The 24,926-nt window shown below is 52.1% G+C and overlaps 2 long non-coding RNA genes and 1 pseudogene across 4 annotated transcripts; 2 read left to right on the plus strand and 1 right to left on the minus strand.

The window, feature by feature from the left end:
* Positions 1-1,227: 1,227 nt before the first annotated feature.
* LOC309654022 lies at positions 1,228-3,948 on the plus strand. The gene is made up of 2 exons (XR_014259738.1): positions 1,228-2,632; positions 2,749-3,948. It is a non-coding gene; the product is annotated as an uncharacterized lncRNA (long non-coding RNA).
* Positions 3,949-5,122: 1,174 nt separating this feature from the next.
* On the plus strand, positions 5,123-24,275 carry LOC309654026. 2 transcript variants are annotated; one of them, XR_014259746.1, is made up of 3 exons: positions 5,129-5,520; positions 5,885-6,016; positions 22,806-24,275. It is a non-coding gene; the product is annotated as an uncharacterized lncRNA (long non-coding RNA). The 2 variants fall into 2 exon arrangements; XR_014259745.1 differs by lacking the exon at positions 5,885-6,016 and having other exon boundaries at positions 5,123-5,520.
* Positions 9,097-13,165, minus strand: LOC309654025 (dipeptidase 2-like; annotated as a pseudogene). The gene is made up of 4 exons: positions 11,852-13,165; positions 11,481-11,550; positions 11,185-11,360; positions 9,097-10,065 (listed from the first exon to the last, which is right to left on the minus strand). The product of its transcript is annotated as a dipeptidase 2-like (transcript).
* Positions 24,276-24,926: the final 651 nt, after the last annotated feature.

Genomic DNA, 24,926 nt, shown 5'->3' on the forward strand with positions numbered 1-24,926 from the left:
GGTGTAAGGTTGGACGTTGAGGTGCAATCAGATTGTGAGCGGCTTAGAAAGAGGGGCGGACGGGCTGGCAGTTAACGTGGCAGACACCGGCTCTCTGGGCAGGAGGATGGCGGGGCGGATGGTGCAGCAGGTCCCTGGGGCTTTACTCCGGTCCCCATCTCACCCTCAGCAGAAGGAGAACTCAGAGGGAAAGTTTCCAAACTCGCCTGAGAAGCTGAGTGATGGGATGAATGAAAAATTGATGTGGGTCATAAATATTGTAGGAGAGAATGCACCAGATTCCCTTAAGGGTAAAGTTCAGGGAGAAACCTACTGCTGCGGAGGAAAGGGGTTCCGTGGGGGAGAGAGAGGGAGGGAGGGGGATGCCCATCGGGGATCCCGCGGTGCCACTCCCAGTATCCGGGGCCCCCGGGTCCTTGGAGAAGCTGCTGCTGCTCAGCGATGCTCCCGATGGAACAGAACGGCCAGTGTCCATTTGGTGAAGGGCATGGGGGCAGAGATGCTCCGTCTCCCTCAGGCTCAAGGCTGCTGCCCTGGATTCCTTTCCGCTTCCTCAAGGGGCGATGCAGATGTGACCCCAGAGAAGCTGAGGTCTCTGCTGAGCTCGCTGATGCTGGCTGACACTGGATAGCCCTCCTTTTCCACCAGCCCCACAAGCTCTTCCTCACAAGGCTCTCCATGGGGTCTGGGCGGAGTCCACAAGTCTCTGTGACCCTAGGTGGTCCCCTAGAGGTCAGAGTTCTGGGGCTCTGAGTCATTTTTCTGGTTGCCTCTTTGCTCCACATGCACCTCGGAGCACTGGTGCAAAGATCTTGGTGATGAGTCTTTGCATCCAAATACCTGCTGGTGAACTTTCTTCCGAGAAGGAGCACAGACAGTGAAAGGAGGGAGGCGGAGCCTTAATGCTGGCTCAGGGGGTCAGCCCCCCTGCCCGCATCCCCAGTGGCTTCTCATCACCTGTCTTGGCGGTTTATTTCAGGAACACTTGAGATGGGCGTGTAGTGTGAGGGGAATAGTTACAAGCAGCCAAGGCAGGGGTGGGGAGCGAGAACAGTCTTGCTGGGTGGTGGGCTGATAAACGTTCACCAGCTCTTGGGGGTAGGGGTAAGGGAGGCATCTTGACTGGCAACGTCTGCTGATTGCTGTGTGTTAACACTCTCACTGTGAGCCAGGTCATGTCACCAACAGGATGCCAGGCGGCTAACACAGTTCCCCAAGGTGTAGCAATAGACTCACCCAAGCTGGTAGGCACATGCCTGGCCCCACTGTCTTTGGAAGCTTAGAAACCTGAGCTGCCATCGTGCTTTCTACCATCAGCCACAGCGAGACTGGGTATCTTGCCTCCCTGTCCCTCAGGTGGCCAAGAGTTTGCCTTTCTCTGGACCCACGGTAGGTTATCATGGTAGAAATTAGAAACGGGAAACCCAGGGGAGCTTTGGAGAGTCCCTCTGGGCTCACTGACTGCTGATGGCATCGGAATCAGATGCAGGAAGGAGGGAGGGGCTGGTAGGAACCCCTGCAGTTGCCCCAGAGACTGAGGGATGGGCTGGCTGGCAACTGGTCCAGCTCTCCCTGCCTACCAGGGGTGTAGTTGGCAGTGCCTCCCACTGGCTGAAAGGTTTCTGATACCCCTGCCAGCCCTCTGAGTCCGTGTTGATGACAGCGACCACCTACCCAGCTCCATTACGGGTCAAGCACTGTGCTGGCTGCAATGTAGACCTCATCTCGGTCAGTCTCACAGCCACCCTAGGAGGTAAGCGTGATCTTGACCCCCACTTTACACACAGAAACCGAGGCTTGGATTAAATAACGTGCCCAAGGTGATACAGTTGGTAAGTAGCAGAGCTGGTTCTGTTTGACAGGAGCTGGGGGGAGTCAGCGCTGGGGGGGAGGGGCGGGGGAGGGGGAGCGGGAAGCCGGACTGGGGCCAGCTGCCCTGTCCCTCCCGGCCCCATCCTGTGGCAGCCAGGTGGGCGGCGGCATCTGTTGGCAGCTCTGGGTCAGGGGCGTCCACTGGCTCCCCCGGCAGGTCTTGGTGGGAGGGCGAGTCAGGCACTCTGTTCCCAGGAGGGGATGGCGGATCTTGGGCTTAATGATGGGCCTGCAGTACTGGCAAAGCGGGGATCACTCTGCCTGCTGGGAAATGTCCTAAGGAACCCAGCTGAGCTGCAGTTACGGAGGTAGATTTCCTGCTCTTTTCCACATCTCATGATTAATCCAGAAGCCTGAGCAGTGCGTGTGATGAGGCTCAGCAAAGTGGCTGTGGGCATCTCCAGCCTCCTTTGCAAGCCCCGCTTTTCCTCTGGAGTAGGTGCCCTGGAATCTGGGCCAGCCGTACACATTTCAGCAACTCGATTACAAGAGACAGAAGAGGCCGGGTGTGTGGCACCAATAAAACCGCACACACCCTGTACTTCTCTCTGCCTGTTGCTGGTTTGTGCATTTCCCCACCACACCTCCCGAGAGCAGTTTGTTTCCCGGAAGCAGCAGAAGAGAGGTCGGGAGAAGGAGATGCCTTATTGTTGTGAATGTGATGGACGTGGTGGCACCACAGGGGACTGGACAGCAAGGCAAAGACTCCAGTGTCTGATGAACTTACTGGTTGAACTTACCGCTTACTGGTCTTTGGCAGGTAATCAGCTTCTAAGAGTCTCTGTTTCTTCATCTGTAAAATTGGATCACGGTACCTGCACTCATTGATTTAACAAATAATATAAACAGATAAATCCATACTCTGGCGTATTCTAGGTGCTGGAAATCAAGCAGTAAACAGAACAGTCTCTCCTCTTCGGATGTTAATAGTCTAACATGGGAAGATGGAAAACGGCAATGACATCTGTGTCAGGTGGTTATGATACTTAGAAGAAAAATAAAGCCGGGCTGAGGGGTAGGGGAGACAGTGTATGCATGTGGGGATGACTTTTCTTAAAGGACAGTCAAGGAAGGCATCTTTGATAAGATGATACTTCAACAGAACCTGGAAGAAAATGAGGTGCCATATAGATGTCCAGGTACGGCAAAGAGCTAGTTCAAAGGTGCTGGAGTGGGAGAGTGCTTGGCAAGTTCAAGGAGCATGAAGAAGCTCTGTGTGGCTGGAGGGGTGGGAAAGTGGGGGTCAAGGAGAAGAGGGCAGAGAGGGTGTGTGTGTGTGTGTGCACGCAGGGGCTGGTTGGATCATACAGCCTGGCAGGGTTACTCTAAGTGAGATGGGAAACAACTGGTGGCCTTGAGCAGAGAAATGACCTGATGTATATTTTAGAAAGACCACTCTGGTTGTTCAGTGGAAAGGAGCTTTTAAGACTGTAAGCTCGGTGCTCTGTGACCACCTAGAAGGGTGGGATGGGGGGGAGGAGGGAGGTCCAAGAGGGAGGGGATATATGTATACCTATAGCTGATTCACTTCATTGTACAGCAGAAACTAACACAACATTGTAAAGCAATTATACTCCAATAAAAACAACAACAACACTGTAAGTGGAGAAGCCAAAAGACCAGGTCGCAGGTGACTGCATCTCCAGGTGAGAGAGGAAGAGAGCTTGGATTTCAGCAGTGGTCGTGGTGATAAGTGACCGTCAGAATCTGGAAATATTCTGTAGGTAGAACCTGTAGGACGAGCTAGTATGAGGGGTGGGTTGGGTGAATAGTGAGACACAAAGAGACACCTCGAGATTTTGTCCTGAGATTGGGATTGACACATACACACTACTGTGTATAAAATAGGTAACTAATAAGGACCTACTGTATAGCACAGGGAACTCTACTCAATACTCTATAATGGCCTGTACGGGAAAAGAGTCTAAGAAAGAGCAGATATACGTATCTGTATAACTGATTCACTTTGCTGTAAGCCTGAAACTAACACAACATTGTAAATCAACTCTACTCCAATAAAAATTTAAGAAAAAAGAAACAACACTTTTGCAATAAAAAAAAAGATTTTGTCCTGAACGATGGGTAAACTGGAGTTGTCACATATTGAAACGGAGAACTGGGTGAAAGGAGAACCCTTTGGTTGTGGGGTGCAGGAACCAAGAATTTGGCTTCAGGCGCATTAAGCAGCAGTAGTCTCTTGGATACCCAAGTGGAGGTGATGGGTAGACAGAGGCGTGTGAGCATCCGGGGCCCCGGGAGAGGCCGGGGCTGGGATACGCTCACCAGTGTGTAGTTCATTAACAATCTTGGGGCTGCATGAGATCATCAAGGGAGTGAGTGAGGATGGAGAAGAGGAGTGGGTGGGACATTCCAAGGTTTAAAAGTCAGAAAAATGAGACAGAACCAGCATGAGAATCAAGAGAGCCTGCTTAAGACGGGACATAGTACAGAGTGGGTGCTCAGTAAATCACAGCCACTGCCATCACCATGACCATCGGTATTTTCATGGGCAGAGTACGGAGAAGTGAAGTTTGAAACCAAAATAGCAAGAGTTCAGGAGGACGCACTTCATCTACTTTTTCCTCTTTTCCTTCCCTTTCCTCTGGTTGTGCATCAACCGTGGTCTCAGACTTCCAGCTACTTACTAGAAATAAAACAAAACCATACAAAACTTCTGGGCACCTTACAAGCCCACAACTCAGTTCAAGATACTCAAGAAGAGCTGAGGTCTTTGGGTTGTTGGTAGGGTGAGTAATCACTGAACAGAGTCAGGGAACTGGATGTGACTTTCTTCTCTTACCAACTCACTATATGACCTCAGGCAAGTCCGTCCCTGCCTCAGTCCTGGAGGAGGATAGAGACTTCCATTCAGGGGAGAATACTGACTAGCTCACCAAGTTTCCTACTTGGATGGCATCTCTGCCATTTGCTTTTCTCCTCTCCAAAGCATATAGATCCTATCCTCAATTATTAAAGCAAGATAACAGTGCTTTTGATTTCCCTCTGAGAGTCTAACCTCGAATTGTGGGCTGTTTAGTACTTACAAAGTCTGGGAGAGGAGTGCCCTCTAGGAGTGACCATCCAAGGTCCCCCGCCCCATCCACCCCTGTAGGCAGTCTGAGGCAGATGCCTCTCACTGGTCTACCAGAAGGCCAATTACTTGAACCATATTAGTTTATTTATAATTATCTTCACTGAATTGCATTTTAGGAATCATGCCCTTGGCTTTCATTAAACATCCCTGAAACAGTCATGCAAAGTTCACTGCTGCATTTGCACGAGAACTACTGTTGCAGACACGACCTATACGCTTCTGGAAAAGACTTCCTGAGTGTTTTTGTGAAGCACAAGTCTGCAGGATATTAATAAAAATTTCATTATGGGAAAAGTTGAGTGAGTTTGGAAAAAAACCCAGGTGTCTTTCTTAAAGGTTATCTAAGAGGCTTTACTAACAAAAAGTACAGTGGGTCCTTAGACAGAGGATAAACTGCAAGATTTCCCATTTTGTCGACCCTTAGAATCCTGTTTTGGTGGTGCAGCTCTTGGGATCAGTGCTCTGAGCACCCAGCAGAAGAGGCTCTGAATGCTTCGGGCTCAGTTAGTCAAGCACCGTGAGCTGCAACAGGGAACATACAGACAGGAGGCCAGGTAAGCAAGCGACAGGGGAGCCTGCAGGGGGATGAGCAGCGAATGGGCAGCTGGCTCTTCCGTGCACAGCGATCCTGGGTGCCTGGGGTCCCAAGAGGCTTTGCAACGTCCTGGCTGCATCAGATACTAACTTTGCTATTCATGGAGTTAGGGGTCCTAGTCTCAAATATATCCCTCAGTGACCCTCCTGTACAACAACACACGGAGTTAAAATATTTTAAAAAATAATTCATTGTTAGGAAAAGGACACAGAGACATGTGCTGTGTTTACAGTTTCATGGGCGAGATGGGGAGGAATGCCACTCGCTCCGACAGCTCACTACCTAGGAAGACCACTGAGAGTCTCTCCCCTCCTCTCCCGCAGCTGGAGTCTCTCTCTTTCACTTCCTGACGTGTACACCCCGTCAACCCTCAAATTTCAGCCTCCGAAGCTCCGAGAAAGCCCCTTGGGGAATACTCTGCTCCTCCCTTTCACTGGGCAGAGCGACCAGCACAGGTGTGTGTGCAGACTGCCTGCCCTCCTATCCATGCAAGGTGCATTATTTAGAGGCTAATGATTTCATTGTAAAGTGGGAAGTGAAATATGTCTCGCTAAAGCTTCCAAAGTGAGGGAGGAAGGAGGGAGGAAGAGGGTAGGTCAATGGGTAAATATGACTGCCTCATGGTCTGGGTCCAGCCGTCTTCCTAAGGCTGTATCTTTAACTGGGAGGTACAGCAAGACGATCGATAGCACAAGCAACCTTAGGAGAACCACACCGGCCAGCCCGGATCAGCAGAGTCTGTGTGGTGAGATTTAAGGGGGTGCTTAGTTGGCCCTCCAGCTGTAAGTGTTTGCCGGATGACTTGTAACTTCACCACTGGAGCTAAATTCCTTTGACTCTTAGGGCTCTTTCTGCATTCAAGAGCCCTTGGAAATGAGAAATCCCTGAAATGGGTTGTCCCCTGCTGTCAGCTAACCCTGACGCTCAGGAGTAGAGTTGGGAGTAACGGGACGCCGTGTACCCGGGGTCCTTCCTGGGCGTGTGTAACTCTGAGGCTAAGACAGTGAGACTGGCAGTTTAAGAAGCACCTCCAGGACCATGTCACCTACTGGCAGGCGGAGTAAGGACCCTGCAAGGTGGACAGACATACCTCTTCTCTTATCATTTGAGGGTTTGAGAGAAGAGGCACCGGGAGTTTAGCCTGAGCCCTTCCCACAGGTCTAGAGGTGGGAAGAGAGAGGGATGGGCTTTGACCCTGGGCGGCTCCTCCCTCCAGGCCAAGACCCTGGAGGAGGTTTAGTTTGTATCTTCAGAGGGGATGGGGTGCCCAGGCAGGTGACTGAAGACTTTATCTCCGAAGGACCCAGCATTAGAGAGCTGAACAGCCCCAGACCCCGCAGGCCGGGAGAGCTTCTGGGCATCCTTCCGTGGGGTCCCATCACCTCCCTGCTGGAGGCAGACTGGGTACCAGGACCCTGCGGTGAAGCCGACTGGGGAGCAGCTTCCTCCAGCCTCTCCAAGCACAGACGTCAGCGGCGAGGCTCAGACTTGGTGGCTGTGCTCTGTCTCTGCACAGGCTTGTGTACGCGCAGTGGGGGACCCACGCAGGGGACCGGGGTGGGGAAGCACACAGGAGGAAAGTGCAGAGTGGCGGCAAGTGGCGGTGGTGATGCTGGGGCAGTGCGAGCGGACAGTGGCTCTCCTGGAGGCTCCACCCCTCGGCGGGCTGGCGTGGGACCTGGGAACGGACAGTCCACGTGGAGGGGCAGCTACTCAGGGCTGCCCTGCCGGGGGGGCGGGCGGTGCTGTCAGGCGGGGGCTGCCTTCAGGGTGGAGTTGTAGCAGAGAAGTGGGGTCACCCCTCTTGGAAGCTTTGAGAACGCGTATGAGGAGGGAGCTGCGAACGGAATCCGGAAAAAGTAAGGAGTGCCAGCTTGGTGGAGTTGGGTGCTGGCAGGACTCGCCTTGGAGTCGTGGGAGCGTTCCCAGGAACATCCAGGGGATCGCCACCGGGGCCCCAGTGGTCCCACAGGCCTCCTGAGGCTGGCTGTGCTGTGCTGAAGCCCATATCAAGGGCCCTGGGGATGGCAGCAGAGGCCAGCATGGTTGAGGGTCCCCCGCACCCACCTCCTCTCTGCAGGGACCACAGAACTGCACGCACCGTGGGTGTTCTTCACCTGCTCACAAAAGAGCCGGGTCATTGCACGCAGCAGGAAAGGCTTGACGGGGGGTGACGGGAGGAAGGGCAGGAGCAGAGATTTTCCATCTTGATGGTTTTGTTCAAGGCCAGCCCAGAAGCAGCTGACGTTGGCTTCATTTATCCAAAGGGCACGGCGAGTGACCCTCTACAACCCAGGGATCCTGAAATATTTAGAAGCTCTAATGTTTGGGTGGGAAGAGAACCTCTTTTGGATGAGAAGCTCAATTATTCAGGAAGGGAGAGCGCCCGTTGTCTGGGGCGTAGGGGGGGCACCTTCCTGCTGCGTTGGCGGGGTGCCGGGCGCGGGGCACCCTGCCTGGGACACTTGCCCTGCTCTGTGGGTGAGGCCTCTCCCACAGTGCTGGGCTCTGGGGGACTTTTCTCGTGGCCAAACTCTTCGGGAAAGTGACACAACGGCCTATTTCTTCCAACAGCACCTCTGATTCAGCCTAGGGTATGGTTCGAGGTTGCGTCTCTTGTAAACCCCCCTTCAGCTGCTGTCAAGGGCTGGCACCGGAGTTCTTGAATTTAGGCTGATGTGGGTCCTGCTAGAGCCTGCTGTCATCTGCACGTGTCAACAAATGTGTATGCAGGTGTGGACCAGCTGGATCTCTCTCCTTCTCTGGGAAGCGTGGTTTTCAGCAGCGTCAGGCTGGGAAGACAGACATTTCATGAACCCTGAAGTCCTGTGCAGGCAGTTGTCACACAGTGTTCCACCAGCGGCCCACGGCCGGCACAGAACACTGCAAAGCTCCATCTAGCACAAGTGACCACGGGGAACGGGTTGAGAATCCTGCTGCATTGTACACGTCTCCTAAGGGAAGAACATCAAGAAAGATGAGCTCGCCGCGGAATTGGCGAACTGTGTGGAAGGGGCGGGATCTGTAGAGCTCAGCAGCGGTGAGCTCCTGTCATGGCCTGGCCAGTTCGGGTCTCCCCCTGTCACTTATGAGGGTGCGGCGATGTTTTCCCAGATGTGGTCCCCGTGTACAAAACAAAGAATCGCTTTGCACAAAGCCAGAAGGGATACGTTGAAAGAATTATCAGAAGAGAATAATACATAGGAAATGTTTGTGCTCGCATGCAAGGAAACTTTGTGGGGTATCTGTGGCTGCCAAAGTGACATCTGGCAGGATTAACTGGATCACCAGAGCCAAACAATGAGGACCGGGAAGGCAGCAATAACTGTGAGGCCTGGGCCCATGTGGGGGCAAGATTTTGAGAATGACCACTTAGGTGACAAAATGGGATTCCCACGAACCGCAGCTCTGGTTAGTTTCTGGTCTGGAGCCAGATCCTCTCTCTGATGCAGACGTGGGAGGACGGAGCGGCAAGAGCTGCCCAGCTGCTCATCTGGGAACTCATCCTCCAAGGGACTCTGTCCCTCATTCTCCTCCCGTACCTGGAGGCGGCAGTCAGCGGGCAGCACCTCTCACAGCACCCCCACGTACACCTGCTCAGACCACCTGCTCGGAGCTACTCGTTTGCCCAGCCCAGCATACCTGTTCCACCTGTCTGAAGACCCGCCGCACGTTTCCTCGAAGCACACCCCAGAGCTCTTCGTCACTCCAGCCACGCCTCAGCAACTCCTCTATCAGTACCGGCTATATGGACACGTCCTCCAGCCCCTGTGGGAACCTGTGTGGCCGCCAGCCAGCCAGCTATTGGGCCTCAGACCTGTTCCCTGGTCCTGAGTCAGAACCAAAGCCCTACGTGTCCAGGGTCCACTGAACCCCAGCCCTGGTCAGATATGGAAAATGGAGACTTGGAGAGAGTAAATGATTCACTCCTGCTCTTCATCCTTCAAAGGAAGGCCCCAAAAGCGCCTCGACTGTTCGTCAAAACTCATTGAATTGTACTGTTAAGATCTATGCCTTTCACTGAATGCAATTTTTGCCTCCATTTATAAAGAGAAGAAAAGCTTTTTAAGAACTGGGTTGACCCCCCCTGCATGCACAGACCCAGCTGCAGGCAGAGAAGATGGTCAGCCCAGCCCAGACCTTGCTAAGAGTCTGCTCAGAGGCCGTGGGTCTGCTGGCACTGGATGGGCGCAGATGCTGGGCAGATGAGCTCTGTGTGGTGTTTTAGACAAATATGATGACCTAGAGTAGGGCCAAACAGACAGGAGAGCCCAGGAAGCAGACCCTGGGAGAGGGGAGATACCAGTTGGGCCAGCACACCTGAGGCTATGGTCAAGGCCATGAGGACCACAGTGTGGTGGGCACGGTGGCTGTGAAAGCCCCACTGCTGCCCAGCCAGCCTGAGACAAGCCATGGGGAAGCACTCACCGGCCAGCCCCGTCATAATCTCCGCCAATCCCGATGAACTTGCATCCAGTGACTGCCCTGATGTGGTCGAAGTGATCTGAAGAATGGGAAGTCAGCAGTGTGGGGCTTCCAGGGCAGGGGTGGGGGTGATGACTGGCCTCTGTTGATTCCCCTTTTTGCAGCCTGTAGGCCAAACAGTCCAGTTCCTTCGTGGCCTGGCACCGAGAGTACCAACTAGAGGGCCCTGAGGTTTGATCTGAAGTGATCCCAGCTGGCTCTAGACTGGACTTCAGATTTGGAGTGGACCCCAGAGCCCCCTGTTTGGGCCATTTCCCACCCACGATTCACCCTGCCTCCCAGTCTCCTTGAGAACCTGTGGGGGCTCCTTTCCCCGGGTGTGGAGGATGAGAGAGGAACAAGAGTACAACTGATGAAGACCCCAGAGACCTAAGGAGCTGTCCAGTCCCTTGGCCAGAGGTAGGGGCAGTGCGCTTTAGGAGCCCCTGCAGAGGCACAGATGGGCAGCACCCGGGCTCTGTGTCTGACAGCCTCCCTGATACCCATCAGTACCGCAGTTTTGATTCCATGGCTCCAGTTCCACATGGCACCAAGGTGCTGTGTACCGTCCATTATTGGGTTTTTGGGAGCTGTACCTATTGCCAACAGGTGGGTCAAACCACTGGGGCTCTTCTGAAGTCCTCCCCAAGTCTGGACCCAGCTTCAGCTCCAAATCAGAGTTTTCAGAGAGCCCAGGGTGAGGCTCACCTGCCACAGTAGGCACGTTGGCTAACGGGTTGCACTGCAGCACCCGCACGGACAAGGGCACCATCACGATGCCACCGTTCTTCTTCTGCAGGGGCGGACCGGTGGACAGTCAGCTTGGCCCCCAGCACAGCCACCTGCCTGTTCACTCTCTCGGCCCCTGTGAGGAAGGTGTTGAGGTCAGAGTCGTCTCCTCTCTGGGCTTGTGTGAATGCAGGAGCCGCAGCCCTGGTCTGGGTGGTGTCTTGGCCCTGGGTTTCCGGGTTTGGTGGAGCATCTTACCACCTAGACCCCCACCTAGGGCTCAAGAGTTCAGGGGCTGTGGACCGTGGGTTTTGGGGGCAGAAGATATTTAACCTGGGGTTTGAGGAAATTGAGGGAGAAGAGGCGCAGGTTCAAGGGCTCCCGGTTTGAACCTCTTGCTTTAGGTTTGAGGGCCAGGGCAGTCTCTCACCAGAAGCTGCAGGATATCATCAGGATCATTCCGAGTGTTCTTGCACACACCCCGGGCAGCTGAGTGGGAGAAGATGACAGGTGCCTGTGACACTTCTAGGGCTCGCCGTGCCACAGCATCGAGACATGGGACAAGTCCACCATCATGCCCAGGCGGTTCATTTCTGCCACCACCTTCTGCAGGGACAGGATGGGGAGAGGGCATCAGGGCTGCATTTACCTTGTGTGCATTTATCTGTAGGGAACAGGCGGGGCTGTACATTCATGTGGGGCAGGGTATGGAACCCGGGTCCTTACCTCGCCCAAGCCGGTCAGCCGACTGACATTGCTGTAGAAGGGGTGGATACCCTTTGCTGAGCTCTGTGCCCTGCAGGGTGGCCAGGAGGCAGTCTGACTGGTGGCCATGACTTGGCTACAAGAGCCTAGAAAGAGGTTCTGTCGAACCGTCTACACCTGCAACTCCCTGGTGCAAGAGGAGGGACCCAAACTGGGCTGTGCCTGGCAGTAGGAGGGCCCTTCTGGGGATTCAGTCTTGTTCTGCGAACCTCCATTCCCCTCCCCACCCCAGGTTCAGGGCCGGATCCCAGGGGTAAACTTGCTTTGGGCCCCAGCGTGATCTTGGGCAGATCCCTGCCTCACTGGGCCCTTACCATCTGCACTGCGCTCACCAGGGCGTGTTGCAGGTGTGGGTGAGTGTCACGTAGCGCACACCCAGCGCATAGAAGGTACGCAGGATGGAGAGGTTACTGTCCAGTGAGTGGCCGCCCTCCACACCAATGAGGCAAGCCAACTTCCGGGTATTGTTGAGAGCTGGGGGCAGGTAGGTCAAGATGATCATTTTCAGAGGCAGGGGTAGCTTACTGAAGTCCCTAGCACCTACCACCACCAGTCTGTTTACCTTTTTTTTTTTTTTTTTTGGTCGTGCCGCGCAGCATGAGGGCTCTTAGTTCCCCCACCGGGGATCAAACCCGAGCCCCCTGCAGTGGAAGCGTAGAGTCTTAACCTCTGGACTACCAGGCAAGTCCCCCGTCTACCTTTAAGTGAGGTCACAAGCTCCAGCTCAGAATAGGAGGCACACATGAGGCGGATGAGGTCAATTTGCTCCAGGGTGAGGCGCACAGCATCCCGTTCGTGGGTCTGGCATGGGACGTAGGCTGACCAGAACTGAGGGAAGGCCAGGGCTTGGTTTGGGCTTTGGAACTCCTTGGGCTTCTCATAGCCTCCTCAGCTGGCACAGCACTCACTGTGCCCAGAAGTCACATGGAATGCGTTGCTTTTTCTGTGGTACTTGGATGCCCGTCAGGTTGGCTCACTGTGACCCCTGTAGCCCCCAGCATCCATGGCATGGCACTTTCTAGGCCACTATGGTAACTTAGCTCCAGTGTGACTCACCTGTGGTCTCTGAGGCCCCCAAACTGCCCCACATTCCCCAGCAGCCATGGTGGCACCTTGTGTGTCCCTTTGGTACCTGGGCACCCACGAGACCGTCTTTCAGCCTGTCCAAGCTGGTCTGGCCATGGCTGAAATTGCACAGATTAACATCCTGGAGCCCATTGTGGGTAAAACTGCCTCAGGACCAGGGGCATGTCGTTGTGGCTGGAGGGAGGTCAAGGCAAATGGGTGGGCTCCTTAGGTCTTGGGATCAGGCAGGACACATTGCCTGGCCTGGGCCAGCCGGGGGGTCCCCCACCTCACACTGTCACACAGACTATACTAGGAGCAGCTGAGGCCTGGGCTGAGGGGTTCCCACCAGGGAGGGGATGACAGAGAAGGGGAGGGGCATCCATAGGTGATGGAGAGGCCATCCAGGGGTGGTGTGAGGGAGCCTCCCCGCTAGCTCTGCATGCTCCGGACCTCCTCCCCTGCCCAGGGCCAGGCTAGGCCCCCACCGGCCCCCACCAGCCCGCACACACTGCAGCCCCCCGTCCACAAGCGGGAAGTCCCGCCTCAGGGCCCGCGTGCGCTCCCGCGGACTCGGGGTGCTGGAGGTGCCCGACGTGGTCTGGACGCGGGTTCCCGGCCGCAGCAGCAGACGCAGCAGCAGCAGCAGCAGACACAGCAGAGGCCGCTGGCTGAGAGCGCGGAGACCTTCGAGGCCCCCGGGCCGCAAGCTGCGCAGGGCCAGGCAGGTGGGCAGAGGCGGGTGTGAGAGGGGCGGGCGATGGGGTTGTGCCCGTCCACACAGGCCACCCAGCGGCGCGGCCTCGCGAGGGGGGCGGGGTGAGGGAGGGGATACAGAGTCACAGGGCCCTGCGAGCCGTGTGCGGAGAGCCGCGATCCGCGAAGCCCCGGGGCGGCACTGCCCTCCCGCCCCCTGCTCCGAGGCAGCTCCCGTGGGCTACGCTGGCCTCTGCTGAGAGCCCACTCGCCTCCCGTCGCGGCTTCCCTCCGCCCCTGCGCCTCTTCCCACTCCCACTGCTCCGAGGGGGCGCCCTAGGCTGCTCTCCCCCGCCTCTAACCTTCCTGGCCAAGCTGGGCCGCTTCTCTCAGAGGGCCACCTTCAGCCCGAGGCCTCCCGGGAGCACACCGCGTCCCCATCTGCCTGCAGCCGGCCCCGCCCACTCCGAGGGCTGCGTGCCAGTGTCTCTGCGGCCACAGGTGCTCTGGGCTCCCGGTTTCCTGGTACGCGGCCATGTGGGCTGGTGTGGGGGAAGAGAGAGTTTCTGGAAATGGGGGGGGGGGAACCTTGTGAGCTCTGGATTCAGGAAGGGGCCCTCTGCCCCCGACCTTCTCTCTCCACCTACTTGACTCCCCAACCTGCATGACCATTCTCTGGGGACTTCAACCAGCACCCGGGAACTCTCAGGAAACCTCCCCCCCCCCACTTCTGTCAGCCAGCCTCAGGAAAGAGCGCCCTCAGGAGCTGCTACACCTCCCCAGGGCCTGAAGAGAGGGACTTTTGGGATGTGAACTGAACACCTTCTGGGGAGAGTCAATGACCCTTTTCCTCAACAGAGCAGGAACCCAGTCAGTAGGCTATTTGAGTGGAAGGAAATGAAGTCATTTCCATGGCAGCAGAGCCCCCATCGCAGCAACCTTCCTCCCAGGGCTGCTGGCCGACCTTCTGGCCAGGATCCCTCCTACCTCAGCATGGAAGGCCTGGCCTCGTGAAGAAGTATAGGTTCTGAGGAAAGACCTGGCACCTGGGTTCTGCTGCTACACTTGCCTTATCTCGAGGCCCTTGTGGCTCTACCTTTCCCAGAAACCTCAAGGGCTAAGTGCCTGTGCTTGCTCAGAGGCCGCACGCCATTCCCCATTTCCAGCCTCAGGCCCTCCCCCTAGCTGCCTCCTCTGGGGACCCCCTCCCCCCAACACACACACACACACACAAAGAGGGGATGTGCCTTCTCACAGAAGCTCAACCACTGAGATGCTTTAGGGACTGTGCCCAAACTCCTTCATCCCCAGCCTCTCAAGTTTTTGCTCTGATCCCTGGCACCCCCTGGAGCTGTTCCACCTTTGGAACCTTTCCTGGGTAGCAGGAGTGCCTAGCACAGGGATAGTGACCTAAGTGTGAGCACTGGCGACCCTAGAAGTCTGTTACAGAAAAACATTGAGCAGTAAGGGACCCCCCTGGGGACAGAAAGGGCTGGGAATAAAGGAGCATGTGAACCTCGGGGCAGGGTGCGTGCTGCTTGACTCTCCATCCTGTGCTTGCTTCAGGGAGCAGGTCTTCCTGGGTCTCTCTATCCTGCCTCCTGAGACCCCAGGCAGGAGGCTCTTTGGGAAGCCACAGATTGCTGCTTTCAGTTTCAAAAAACCCAGCTCCCCCTGGTTTGTGGTGGTGGCCGCTGACAATGGCTCAGAGCAGGAGCCCATGTGGTAGAGTGCTAAGGCTTCTCTGCACCCTGTCTCTGCTCCTGCATTCTTCTCGGCTCGCAGAGTGCAGACTTTTCTGTCTTCAGCTGACAAAGGGGCCCCTGAGGATTGAGCAGAGGAACGTCACGTTTTCTTCCAGGCCAGCTTCAGCCCTGGGATGTTCAGGGCAGACTGTCATTTCAAACCTCAGTTTCTGAGGCTCCTTGCTTTTGGCCATTTAGTGTGGCAGGAGGCTCCTGGCTGAGGAAGGCTCAAACAGAACGACGCAGGTTGTGATCTGTGGCAGTGGGCAGTGGGGGGACGGGGTGGGTCACTGCAGGAAGAGGCATTCGCTGCCTTAGGCAGTTAAACCATTGCCCTCTCTTCAGAGTGCCTCAGCCAGCAAGATGCTGTGGGGTCTACCTCCTGGCACCATGCTCCAATCGCCGGATTTGGGGTCTGGGGCAACCCAGATCTTTGTGCGACCTTTCCGGAGAGTGCTTTCTCTTGGGAGCACGTCTGGGGACTGGCTTCTCTGCTTCCACCTTTGCTGGCGTGGCCAAAGGAACTGCTGCTGCAAAGAAAATCAGAACTGATCAGTCACTTCTGCTGTACAGTCTCCTGCCAGAATTTCCCTCTCTCATGTCTCTCCCAAGTTTCTGGCTGAAGACCTTTAATCGACTTGACATCCAAAACACAGCCTTGGCCCATCACCTCTATGAGTCCCTAGAGAAGGGACACTGGCTGCAAAAGCAATTCCTAGAGCCTACGGCTGCAGCACATGAGGAAGTCTCTTCACCGTTTCCAGGGAAAACAGTAGAACCCGAAAGTCATTGCAACCATGAGCCTCTCCATCTCTCCCTTCCACAACAGAGAAAACATTTCTTGCAGTCTGTCACTTCTGAGGCTTTAATGGAAATGTCTTTCAAGTTTTGGAAAAAAATAATCTAATATAAATTGGTGAAGAACCCCTCCCACCTTGGCAACCCCTCTTGGGCCCCATTTATACTGCCTGTTTCCACCACACTGAACTCTAGCCCTCTGATACTTTTATGTAGCTTAGAACAAGGCCAAATACTGAGGCAGAGTGATCAAGAGACTGAGAACCGCGTTCTGGGTACCAAGTCTAGGCTCACATCAACCCAGCCTCCTGGGACACCATCTCCTCAGCCCTCCAGTCTCATTAGCACTTCAACAGCCCTCTTGGTTCTTCCGGTCTTCCCATCAATATGGCACCACCCTCTCCCCTAGAAGTAAAAATCATTATAATCCTCCCTCTCTCCCCCATGAAAGGATGAGATAAAGGCTCAGCAGCAGCCCCCGTGAAACACATGGTCACCACTGTGAAGAGGTGTTACTAAGACGATTTGGTCCGACTCAGAGAAGGAAAGAGACACCTCTGCCCTTAGGCTGATCAGGCCCACAGGAAGGAACCGGACTGGGGGCAGCCTTTGAGAGTGTGGCAATGCGAGAGAACCTTCTTTAGGAGGGGACTCCCTGTTGCCGACCTTGGGAAAGTAAGGATGGGACATTGGTTTACTGGGGCTGTTGCAGAGGGGATGTGCCCAGAGGTTGGGCCACCCTGCTTGAGAATCAAAGCACCTTCTAGTCCGAAGCTGCTTGAATGCTCCAATCGCCGGATTTTGGGTCTGGGGCAACCCAGGTCTTCGTCTGACTCTTCCGGAGCGTGCTTTCTCTTGGGAGCACGTCTGGGGACTGGCTTCTCTGCTTCCACCTTTGCTGGCGTGGCCAAAGGAACATCCCCGTAGGCCCTGTAGCCACCAACCAGGCAGTATGTCTCCCCATGCCAGCCCAACTGCGTTTCTCCACACCCTCGGTAGTGGACATGGTACTGACCAGGGGTCGGAGGAGAAACGGGAGCCACTGCTGCTGCAAAGAAAATCAGAACTGATCAGTCACTTCTGCTGTACACAGTCTCCTGCCAGAATTTCCCTCTCTCATGTCTCTCCCAGTTTCTGGCTGAAGACCTTTAATCGACTTGACATCCAAAACACAGCCTTGGCCCATCACCTCTATGAGTCCCTAGGGAAGGGACACTGGCTGCAAAAGCAATTCCTAGAGCCTACAGCTGCAGCACATGAGGAAGTCTCTTCACCGTTTCCAGGGAAAACAGTAGAACCCGAAAGTCATTGCAATCATGAGCCTCTCCATCTCTCCCTTCCACAACAGAGAAAACATTTCTTGCAGTCTGTCACTTCTGAGGCTTTAATGGAAATGTCTTTCAAGTTTTGGAAAAAAATAATCTAATATAAATTGGTGAAGAACCCCTCCCACCTTGGCAACCCCTCTTGGGCCCCATTTATACTGCCTGTTTCCACCACACTGAACTCTAGCCCTCTGATACTTTTATGTAGATTAGAACAAGGCGAAGTACTGAGGCAGAGTGATCAGGAGACTGAGAACCGCGTTCTGGGTACCAAGTCTAGGCTCACATCAACCCAGCCTCCTGGGACACCATCTCCTCAGCCCTCCAGTCTCATTAGCACTTCAACAGCCCTCTTGGTTCTTCCGGTCTTCCCATCAATATGGCACCACCCTCTCCCCTAGTACTCAGCAGCTCAGGATGGGATGTGTCTGAGGGCACCGATATAGATGTCTCCATGACAGCACAGAGGTGCCTGGGTTTGAAGGTGTGTTTCAAGAGTGGCCCTCTTCCTCAAACTGCTCCATTTACCATTTGCCAACAAAAATGCACTTGTCTTTTGCTAAGAGGCCAATCAGGAAAGGGTCTGAATGGAAGCATCCTGTAGCCCAAAGGGGAAGCTACATTTATAAAGATCAGGACCATCCTGCACACTTGTCCAGGGATGACCTTTCACTTGTCCTCAGCAGTGAGCACTGTGGGTCCCTGAAGGTGTCCCAGGTCACTGGTATTACTTACAGCTGGGAACGCGCTCAGGTATACGTAGTGGGCAAACCCCACAGGAACATGAGGCAGCCAGGTGAGGTTGTGTGGACACCATGCCTCCGGGCGGTCTCGGTGTACCTGCCGCACTGCCCACCCATGGAACAGAGCACAGGTCTGAGTTAACATAGACGATCCAGTCACACATTCTCTCGCAGACAACCAAAGAGATTGGTATCTGGTGGAGAACTGTCAGGGAAGTTTCTCTGAGGGCAGCACGTTGGCAGTTACGCTGCCATGGAAACTGTTAGAAGGCCGGTGAGGTCATCACTACCCAGTGAGGTCATGATAAGGAACGTGTGACTTGGGGGTCAGGCTTCAGGAGGAGGGGCAGTTTTGTGGAGGAGATCAGGGGGGAGGCAGAGATACTCTACCTGGCCCCTCACACCTGGGCCTCCCCACCCATGCCCTAGTCTAGCAGACACCCCACGTGGGGCGTGCCGGTGGGCTGGCACAGCCCCAGGGGCCCCAGGAGGGCAAGAGAGACCCACTTTCTGAGATTGCCAGTGACACACCCATAGTCCGGATATTATCCGTAACGATTACTAAGGTTGTATATCTCCCTCCACTTTTACTAAGAAAAGGAGTAATTGAAGACTCTAAGTAATTTTTACTGAGGTTTTTTTTTTTTTTTCTTCAAAATACTAAATGTAAAGTCTGCAGGGCGTATATAGGTGTTCAACTTTTTTCCAGATTTTATGTTTTTGGTGTTTTGTAAAAAATTTTTATTTATTATTTATTTATTATGTTTATTTTTGGCTGTGTTGGGTCTTCGTTTCTGTGTGAGGGCTTTCTCCAGTTGCGGCGAGTGGGGGCCACTCTTCATCGCGGTGCGCGGGCCTCTCACTATCGCGGCCTCTCTTGTTGCGGAGCAGAGGCTCCAGACGCTCAGGCTCAGTAGTTGTGGCTCACGGGCCCAGTTGCTCCGCGGCATGTGGGATCTTCCCAGACCAGGGCTCGAACCCGTGTCCCCTGCATTGGCAGGCAGATTCTCAACCACTGCGCCACCAGGGAAGCCCCTTTACTGAGGTTCTTAATACCTTCCTCACAAGGGTGGACAAAACTCTCAGCTTTTTGTATTGAGTGCAGATGTCTCTATTCTTGCCCATTTCAGAGTCCTCCTCACTCAAAATCTAGGTTTTGTCGATCTTTAGTACCCTGTCTCTCATCTTATCTCAGATTATTCTGCGGTAAGATGGTGCAAACTATGTATTTACTAACTGGAGAGAATTCAAGTCCCCGGAGCTGTTGTAGCTCAAAATTCTGTTTTTTGGGTTTTTTTTTTTTTCAAAATTCTGTTTTAAGTGGAGTCATTTTCTGTGCTTTCCTTTCATGCTGTCTGCAAAATGCCTGTTTCTGTCCTCCTTGAGATCCAGGTTTACAGCGCTCTCCTTTTTCTCATTCTGGGGTCTCTATGTTTGTGGCATCTCTGAGGGCCCATGTTCTGTTGAGGCTGAATTTGATACCTGGGGGGGGGGGGGAAAGCAACTTCCAGATGGGTCAGCCTAGAAAAGGATCCCCCCATTGTGTAGAAATTTAAAAACAGGCAAAATACCTGTCCTATCAGACACTATGATTTGCCCCCTCTGTCTGACGCAGCCCAGAGCTTCGTCATTTAATTCACACCTATCTACTGTGAAGGCCCAGCCAACAAGATCATTTTGGAGCCCTGAGTGGGTGCCCAGAATGGATGGGAGGGCTGAGGTAACCAGAACTCTGCCTTTTTTATGGACAGGTGTTAGGGCATCTTCTTTTCAAAGTGACACATTCCCAACCCATCCAACTCAACGTAGAGGAAAAAAACCACTGTCACCAGCCAAAGGGAGAAAAACATGGGGCTGCAGAGGAAGAGGGATCTTGTGGGGACTCTTGTATTATTCATCCACGTGCAAGTATGAGCTCCAGATTTGATAAGACATGCAGTCTGATCAAAAGTCATGCAATTAATGATTTCTTTCAAAAATCAAAGAACTCTTTGATTCTTCATTTTAATGTAACTTTGACCTCTTTTCTTTCCATGTCATAAAAGAGGCCTTGACTAAGCTAAACATGCTCTCTCTCCGTGCCTGCAATGTATCAGAAAGCATCCTCAGTTACTTTCACAGGCAGTGGAGAACTCCTTAATTTTTCTCTGACGACAAGAGCTCCCTTTGAGCCTGGGCCAGAGGTGAGCAAGATTCTGATTCTGGAAAGATGTAGGAAAATGAAGTTCCTTTTGCCAGAGGTTCTGGGTGAGCATTGTTGATGTATGACTGTTAGCAGTCTTACCTTCCTTCCACCTATTCTTCCTTTTCTGCATGGTGGACTGTCCTTTAGTTTTGGGGGTACAGTATTGGGGAAAAAAGGAAGGGGAGGCTAGAGGTAAGTAGGCTAGTGGCGGGGATTTTGTGCACGAATATTTGAAGAAGGAAGTGTGGGAGCAAGTGCTGTGGTAAGACGGGAAAGGGAGAATTTAAAAAAAAAATCTGTGATCCATAAATCCCCTTCAAAGACTCTAAGCAAAGTACTTAAATTATTTTACAATTACTTTTTGGTTACTACTCTGCAGTATAAAAAACAATAAGTTCACTTTTTATCGTATCCCTATGTCATTAGCATCATTTTAAAGACGTGTCTTAACGGCTGTATCGTGTACCATCCTTTATTTAACCAGCTCCCTTTTTTGGACAGTTAATTCCGTTATTTTGTTGTTTATAAATATATATATATATATATATATATATATATATATATATATATATATATATATATATGATGGATATTTTTGTTTGTAATTCTGATTATGTCATTTTGTCAGTCAGGATAACTGATGGTAGCTGTACTAACAAACAACCTAAAATCTCAGTGGCTTAGCAGGTGTTGACTGAAAAAAATGCACAACTAAAAGTTGAGAATCATCTTTTTTTTGGTGGACTTGCTGAGGACTTAAGCCCGGGAGGCAGTGTCAGATCGCTCTGAGAGATTGCACTGAAGAGGGAAGGGAGGAACCAGGACATATAGGAGTTTTGTAAAAAACAAAACAAAACAAAACATTAAACCCCAAAACAACCAGGTAGTCGGAAGATCAAAAGATTACTGTTAATTAAAGAAAAACCAGACATCTCAAGTTAATGAATTTAGCATTTTTCCATGTATGGGAAGAGGCAGGAGTCTGGGCTCATTGGAATCCTTCCTTTGATGTGCATTTGAACTATCTAGAGCCAGCATCCTGCTTTTCTCCATCCTGAATCCCCTCCGGGTGCACCATCGGGGATGGCTGCCATGGCTGATGATGGCTTGATGGCTGCAACACTCTGTTGACTGATAGGGCAGGCGACATTCTTCATCCATACAGGTTCAAGTTTTCTTTCTTGCTCGATTTACTGGTTAGGGTTGGAGTGGGAGACTCTGTTCTTTGCAGATGTGAGGGACTCAGGGTCCTTCAACATTGTGGCGTCACCTTCCTCGGGTCCTCAGAGCCCCGGCGCTGGAAGAAGGGAGCTTGGAGAAGGCACGCACGCTCTTGGCCTCTTCTGCCCAGAGAGGAGAGAGCCACTTCTGCGCATGGTCCACTGGTCAGGGCTGGTCCCAGGGCCTCACCCAGAGGCAAGGGGGCTGTCGAAGGGAATCTGGATGCAGCAAAGGGAAAGGGCCAATGGGTATTGATTAACAACTAGCCAAGGTCCTACCTACCTACCAATTCACTGTCAGATCTTTAGAATACAAAGGGTTACATTCCTGCAATCCTCCTCTAATTCGAGACAATTCTCCATTCATATTCTCTTTTGCTTAGAGCAACCTTGAGCTGGGTCTTCCCAGGCTCTTCTTTCTACCCCTACAGGCTGTGGTCTCTTCGGAAGATTTGGTGGGATGCAGGCAGCATCTGGGAGAAGGCGCCTGGGAACTCACTTGCCCGCGTTGCCCAGGACCCCAATTCCTTCCACCTCTCGGATGCTGCTTTCTTTTCCCAGGGACAGAGCCAAGCTGTAATTGACTCCTTGGGCATTTCAAAGTCCCTGATCCCAAGACTGAAGGGTGACTCCCTGCTGTTGTGAAAGGTTACCAAATTATCAGGACCTCTGCTTGGGAGGGACAGTGGGAAGAGGGGAGGTGGTGTCAGGGGAAAGGCACTGACATTTCAAACTCAACTGGCGACTCCAGCCCCCGGTAATGGCTTTAGTAACTTCCCAGCTGATCCCTGTGATTGAGCATCAGGACCATTGAATGCTAATTGAGTTGAAAAGCTTCCCCCTCATGTGCTAAAACTCTCAGGCAGTAAAAGGCTTCTGACCATGTCTGGAGTTGCGTGCTGGGGACAATGTGGTGGGTTGCCTCTGTCTACACGTAACTGCTGTTCGTCTTCCCGGCTTGACGGGGTAGGGTTGCTGTACATACACAGACTTTAAAATTATTTTTAAATTATTTTTTGAAACTGAAGAATGGTTGATTTACATTGTTGGTGGTTTCAGGTGTACAGCAAAGTGATTCAGTTATGCATACACACATACATACGTATACATACATACATATATATATTCTTTTCCAGATTCTTTTTCATTATCGTTTATTGCAAGATATTGAGTAATATTGAGCACAGTAATACTGTGCTCTACAGTAGGACCCTGTTGTTCATCTATTTTACATATATCATATATCTGTGTGTCTCTGTTAATTCCACACTCCTAATTTATCCCTCCCCTCACCCTTTCCCCTTCGGTAACCGAAATTTTGTTTTCTGTGTCTGTGGGTCTATTTCTCAAACGGGCTTTTTTTTTTTTTTTTTTAAGCAGATTGCACCTTGCTGTGGCTGGATCAATACTCTGGAGTAAGCTGTTTGCCCTCAAAACTGCTGGGGCCGCAGCCATGGAGCTGCAGGATCCCAACGGGGTCCTGACGTCCATCTGCTTTGTTTTTTTCAGGTGCGCTGAATCGACAGTCCTGAGTTTTGAAGTTTTCCTGGAGGGGACGTGAGGGGATTTCTCCAGGATCGATGGAACTCCTTTTGTGGTGCTTCAGTGCTTCCACCATGAAGCGCTCATTTCCCTATGCACGTCCCCCCGCCCCACCCCACCGTTTCCTTTACTCTCTCTCCTCCCACCCCCAATTCCCAGAAGAAGATCTAGGAATCAGGTCCAAACATAAGATCTTTGGAGAATCCTTGCGTGTGTTTTTTTAAAATTTTTATTGGAGTATAGTTGATTTACAATGTTGTGTTAGTTCCGGGTGTACAGCAAAGTGAAGCAGTTATACATATACATATAATCCACTCTTTTTTAGACTCTTTTCCCATACAGGTCATTACAGAGTACTGAGTAGAGTTCCCTGTGCTATACAATAGGTCCTGATTAGTAATCTAGTTTATAGGTAGTGTTGTGTATGTGTCAACCCCAATCTCCCAATTTATCCCGCTCCCCTCCCCACTTTCCCCCCCTGGTAACCATAAGTTTGTTTTCTACACCTGTGACTCTATTTCGAATCCTTGTGTTTTACTCTCGTCCTGAAACTAGATAAAGCCTAGTCATCAATCAACAGGTGAGGAAGTAGAGCCAGGCATTGGTTGAGTGTTGATGTTTCTGGTACAAGCTGACTCTCCGCTCATCATCCCACACCTTCATCAGCCGCCATCATGCTGTCTGTCACCTCCTCTTCTCTGAAGAAGGCCCGGGCCATCTTTTGAAAATACAAAGTCCAGCATTGAGACCCTCCCAACTGAGAGAGCAGGAAGGGCCAGGGCTGCTGAGGTGCTCCCTGAACCCCACTCAGGGGATCTGTGTTGTTCCCACCTGGGTGTATTGTGTGGACCCCTAAAATTCCTCCAGACCTCTGCCTCTGCGCTTCCAGATTGCCCCTGAAAGAAATGAACAATAATCATAATACCCACCACGTACTGACCGCTGGTCTCTTGAGGGCTGCCTTGCCATTGGACAACATTTGTTGAGCTCCTACTGTTTGCCAGACAGCGGGTACAGGCTTTATGTGTGTTTAGCCCTTCTGACAACACTGTGATTTAGGACCTGTTAATATGTCTCTTTTGCTGAAATGGCAACTGAGGTTCAGAGTGGTTAAATAACAAGGAAAAGTCCATGTTTTTACCCCCTACACTAATATATATGTATATTTGTGTATATATATTCTATATATGTATATTTAACATATATATGATGTTGACTGAAAAAAATGCACAACCTCAAAGTTGAGAAATATGTTTTATTGGGTGGGCAAAACTGAGGACTTAAGCCTGGGACACAGCCTCTCAGCTCTCTCTGAGGGACTGATCCAAAAAGGAGAGGGAGGAACCATCAACTATAGGAGTTTTTGCAACAAAGACCAGGTAATCGGAACATCGAAAGATTCCTGTTAATTAAAGAAAACCAGACATCTCGAGTTAATGAATTTTTAGTGTTTTTCTGTGTATGGGAAGATGCAAAAGTCTGGGCTCACTGAAGTCCTTCCTTTGATATGCACCTCAGCTATGTGGGCCAGTATCCTGTGCTTTCTCATCCTGAGTTCCCTCGGGGTGCACCATCAGGGGAGGCTGTGGCGGTTGACTGCTAGATGGTGGGCATCCTGTTTCCATCCTGAGTTTCCTCAGGGTTCACTCTTGGGGCGGCTATAACGTGATGGCTTGATGGCTGCAACATCCTTTGTTTACTGATATGGCAGGCAACATTTTTTCATTGACAATTATATATATACAATAGACACTGTTCGTGTTACATATATTATCTACTTTACGTGCTACGTGTTTTTTAGAATCTTTGCAAAAAACCTTGCAAGGTAGGTGTTATTCTTTACATTTTGTGAAAAAGAAATTAAAGCCTCTAACAGGCTGAGAAATTTGTCATGTCACTACATCACGATTAACAAGTCAGTGAACAAGATTTTGAATCCAAGTAATCCTTTTGTGAAAACAAAACCCCCCCCAAAACAAAGAAACTATGTTCTTTCCGTGCTCCAAAATATATTTTGGTCAAGTGACTTAAGAAACTCTCCCTTAAGCTTGTCTAAAGCAGAAAATAAGACAACAGTGCTTTACTGGA

Source organism: Balaenoptera physalus (genome assembly GCF_965194825.1).
Source record: "Balaenoptera physalus genome assembly, contig: HAP1_SCAFFOLD_1725, whole genome shotgun sequence".
Classification (NCBI taxonomy): domain Eukaryota; kingdom Metazoa; phylum Chordata; class Mammalia; order Artiodactyla; family Balaenopteridae; genus Balaenoptera; species Balaenoptera physalus.